Consider the following 5,000-nt stretch of genomic DNA (forward strand, 5'->3'; position numbering starts at 1 on the left):
AGATTGTTGGTTGCAACAGAAGACACAGAAATGTCTGACTCTGAGTCGCTTTGATGTCTAGCTTCAAATGTACAATCCGGGTTAAAACACTTCGGGACACTTGTCAAATTTTGGGCGAAAAGTAGAGAATTTACTGTACATTCTTCCATCGTTATATGAGCAACGTTTGTTCTTCTTTCGCTGTCTTTTTTGCGCCCCCCTCCCCCCCAGACAATGTTGAAACATGCCAGCAATCGATGAACGGATCTTGATTTTGGAGACCGTGAAAAATCAACATTGTAATGGGGGGGCAGAAAAAGCACGAATTGTCCTGACAGTTTTGACCAGGATTGTCTGAGAACAGAATTTCTTGATAGTTGGTCTCAAGCCTGGACAGGTTCATTGAATCTCATTAGAGAATTGTCTCTGATAGTAAAACAATATATTGCACCGGTGTAGAGGTAGTGTGAGCAAGGATTGTCAAAATGGTGGGTTGCGTTACCGTGAGCAGTCAACAGTTTTCAGCCACATTTCTTGGCTATTTAAAGGAAGATATTTAGGTTTAGAAATGACTTAAAAAAAAAAGACTCTGCAAAAAACTTAATAACCCTTTCTTTTCTATTCATACAAGCGCTTTTTGGCTTTAAGCGATCACCGGGTGGGTATTTTTCAACATTTCTCACCCTAAAGACAGCAAAAGATCAAATTAGATGTTAGCTTATTCTTTTCAAATAGCTGAGAAATGTTGAAAAATGCATTAAGCGTTTTCTTGTTCAGAAACGAACGCCAATTAAAGATCAAGAACAGTGTGTATAACACAACACGCCATATATTCTGGTAGCTACATCAAAAGCACAGCCAGAAAATGTGTTTTTAGGAGTGAGAAATGTGAGTGAGAACTGTTGTCATTGTCAACAACGGCTTGGGTCACGCGACAGACAATGCGGTTTTGTATGACACTGATTATTGTCAGCAAGATGACGCACAGAAATTTGGCAAAGCAAAATCTAGAGAGACATGAATGTGGCTCTTTCCTTTGAACTATTCTATTGTCTACGCGATTTGCTGTCCTTCAACTTGTGAGGAATCGAACTCTGCTTAGCAAAGTCAAATGATTCTGCAGCTGCAAAAAGCGGCCGCTAACTGCGCGGACTCTGGTAACGAGTCTCCTGAAAATGTTCTTCACTGGTTCTTAAGCTGCCATAAAACAGACTTTACTACAATAAAACAATTTTTAACGTCGTGCTGCAAATTGTTTACTACTTTGAGGACATATATGATACCGTTTCCAGTTTTATTCGATGAAACTCAGTTTCAGACAATCTGGGTCAAAGCACTTCGGGACACTTGTCAAATTTTGGGCAGAAAAGTAGAGAATTTACTGTACATGCTTCCATCGTTATATGAGCAACGTTTGTTCTTCTTTCGCTGCCTTTTTTTGGGCCCCCCCTTCCCCCCAGACAATGTTGAAACATGCCAGCGATGGATGAACGGATCTTGATTTTGAAGACCGTGAAAATCAACATTGTAATGGGGGAAGCGGGAAAAGCACGAATTGTCCCAACAGTTTTGACCAGGATTGTAGCTTGCCTCCATTCTGCAACAGCTTCTCGATCTTTCCCTTCGAATCCTAAAAACACACTGTCGTCGCTTTCATCTTTGCTCGTCGCCGCCATAGATTTTCGATCGAAATTTTGAGAGTGATGCTAAGAGAGAACCTATGACGTATTTCACATCAACCCTCCCCCCACCCCCGGTAAAACAAAAAAAGATACGGACAACTGAAAAGCATACCTGCTGCCATTCAAGGTTGTAAAAGTCATTATCATCAAGAGAAAAGACAGCTGAACTTACTTAAATTAGTACATAAAGCTCGGTGTAGCCCCTTTTGTCCTACGTATTTGCGCTTACAAGCATACAACCAATCCAGGAACTTAAGATCCACATGTGTTACTCAAGTAGATATCGTGTTAATAGAAAACACCTTCCAAGATCACGCTGCAGCTGTTTTTAGTAAGCTCCTGATAAACTTTAGAAAGACTGTTGACCGTAACATTTTCGGCAGGGAAGTTAAGCGCTTGCTACTTACTAAAGCTAAGACCACTAGAGCATGTTGACTTTTTTAATCTGCAACCAATTTCAAGCCTGATCATAAAAATTAGAATTTCCTTGCTTGTGACTGGTTTTGAAAAGTCCTATTTTCCACATATTTGCTTGGCAAGTTGTTATCGGACAGTTTGTTATTGGATAGTTCAATAAGCCAATCGCATTCAAAGATGTGATTACATATGCGTGCACACTTGCTTGCTGTTGTGTTTTTGGCGGTAACCTTAGAATGTTTACGCCTCCTTTGTCAGTATTTTAATGCAAAATTTCCCCTTTTTTCATAACTTGGCCATTTTTCGTTTTCTTGGAAATTGTAATTTCTATGATTAATTGATAATAGGACTTCGTGTCGTCTAATTCAGTCTGTAATCATATGCGTGATAAACAAATCGGACTCCCGCTGTGCGGTCGTCTGATTTTTTTATCACTCGTATGATTACAGACAGAATTGGACTTCACTCAGTCCTATTACCATTACTTATGACAATATGCTTTGATTAATCTACAATCCTAGACAAAACTGTTGGGAAGGTTAGCACTTTTGAAGTCTTCATTGCTTCTCTCCCCTTCTCCCTCCTTCAATGTTGTGCAAAACTAAATGGTTTCAGTGGAAAATTGCTGACTTACCTTCCAACATTAAATAGGGGGGAGGGGGGCTATGTAAGAGAAAGTGAAACTATTTCTTTTGAGCTTTAACAGAAGCGGGTTGAAATACAGCTCTGGTGTGGTTCATTTACATAACTTTCCCAAACAAACATCTCATGACATCCATCACGGTAATTGACATTTTGGTCATGACAGTGAAGTTACCTCTGACTTTATCTCCACTTCTGGCTTTTTTTTTATCTTTTCTTGGGTGTTCACATCCAAACAAATGATTTTATCATCATCAGATGATATAATTTCTTCACCAGCACTAAAATGATAGGAAATCAACACAGTAACGGGAAGGAATGTCACTTCCTATGGACAACTGATGTAGACTGTTGCATTAGCTGTGGCAGAAAATAACTACTTTCCTCAATGAAAAACAGGGCAAAAAGTCCTAACCGCGGGTACTGATCAAGAAATCTAAGGAAAATAGAGCGTAATAGCGTTTGGAATTTTACAGTCACGTCTGTATATAGCGGAGAGGTGGATGGTTGTACCTATCACTTTAAGGTGGTTGTTTCTTCACTAGGGGTTATTGGAGCATAACGAACAGACAGAAACAGAATAAAGTGGGTAACAATAAAGTGGGTAAGATAAACTGCATTTGTGAATTGAAAGACCACCTCGTAAAGGGGTACCTTTCCCAGGCCTCAGATATATGAAAGGATAGGGATTTAACGAGTTGAAGTATTTGAAAGAATAGGGAAATAGGACCTTTCAATTAAATATTGAGGTTTTTAAAAAAAAAAAACATTTATTAGACATTTTCATAAAAAAATTAAAATTTTTTGGACAATTTCAATAAATTTTAACAAAATCCTCACTTAAATTACCCTGTTCCAGGCTCCCAGATAGTCAAGAAAAGGAAAAGAACTGCAAGTGACCTCGCCTCGACCCAAGCCCACACTCGCTTTTCATACACAGTTCTTTTCGTTTTCTCGACTAACTGGGAGCCTGGAACAGGCTACACTTAAGTATGTGAAAGGGATAACATTTTTCAGCAGAGGGTATAAGAGAGGTACTCTTTGTAAAAAACTGGTATATATGTTGCCGGTAAAATCCGTTTTAACCTAGGTTAAATTGGTGATCCTCATTTTACGTAGGTGGAATGTGCACTCAGATGGATTAAAGAACTCTTTTGGAGCCTAAATTAAGCCAATCATAGAAACGTAAATAATGAATAGAACTGTGTTGAGTTGAGCATGTTCGTCGTTGTAGTGTACTGGTGAAGACACTGGTGCGAGTTCGAGTACCAGCAAGTGCATAGTACATTCCTTTATTCACTTACTATGTTGTAATGTTCAGACTAAATTAATAAGTATATGAATACAGAAATCACTAAGATGATACAAAAGATCAAGATGTGTTGAGATGCGTAAGACAGAGCTTGAGGAGGGAGCGTATAAGTATCCTTTTTAGAGGGGGTTTAAGCTTGGTTGAGTGCATAATTCAACCTAGGTGAAACGTGGATCACGAATTTAACACAGCAGTGAGCGGCAAAAGTAGTTGAGACACTCTTAGGAAAAGACGCGTTTTGATACTTAAGCATTTGTTCCATTTTATTTGCATCTAGCGTTAATTCTCTGATACCCCCGGCCCCCCAATTCAATGTTGCGTAGGTGCTGTGGTCTGTGCAGTCAAAGAAATAGAAAAATCAACATTGTTTTGGGGAAAGGGAGGGGGAATGTATCCAAGACGCAGAAAATCGAATTTTACTGCCAAGTGTCTCAACATTTTTGTCGCTCATTGTAGGTTAAAACGGACTCAACCAGAGAGCAGATTTACCTGCAACATATATATTGCAAAGGGTAAGGGGTTGGACCTCGGAGCAAGTAACCTCCTGTAAAAAAAAAATGTTAAGTACCACCCACCTCCCCCGGGAGTTTTCAAAGCTTGTTCAAAACAGAATATGCCAGTTGCGATTGTGTGCGTCGGGATAAAAACAAGAATAGAGTTAACTTTTTTGTTATGGTAAATAGCTGCAGAAATTTGCATTAGAAGTCTTGTGTTTTGTTTTTAATATATGCTTGCTTTTATCCCGACGCACACACTTTTTTTCAAACTCTGAATTCGCTTCTAGCGACTTCCACATTTTGTTTTGGTTTAAAAATTACATCATAATGAAATGTCATTCAAAAGCTCTGCATGTCTTCATTCGGAAACTCTCCTAAACGTAGCAATTTCAACGACCACACGTTAGACACTTAACCTTGTACACGTTTCTGAGCAATGACTTGTGCAAGAACCTTTGAGGCCAATTTTCC

The 5,000-nt window shown here is 39.1% G+C and overlaps 1 pseudogene; it reads right to left on the reverse strand.

Annotated features, from left to right (window-relative positions):
* LOC138053455 (piggyBac transposable element-derived protein 4-like) overlaps nucleotides 1-1,655 on the reverse strand; it is a 2,115-nt pseudogene extending 460 nt beyond the window's left edge.
* Between the last annotated feature and the right edge of the window lie 3,345 nt (nucleotides 1,656-5,000).

This window comes from Montipora capricornis, chromosome 6 (genome assembly GCF_036669925.1).
Source record: "Montipora capricornis isolate CH-2021 chromosome 6, ASM3666992v2, whole genome shotgun sequence".
Taxonomy (NCBI): Eukaryota; Metazoa; Cnidaria; class Anthozoa; order Scleractinia; family Acroporidae; genus Montipora; species Montipora capricornis.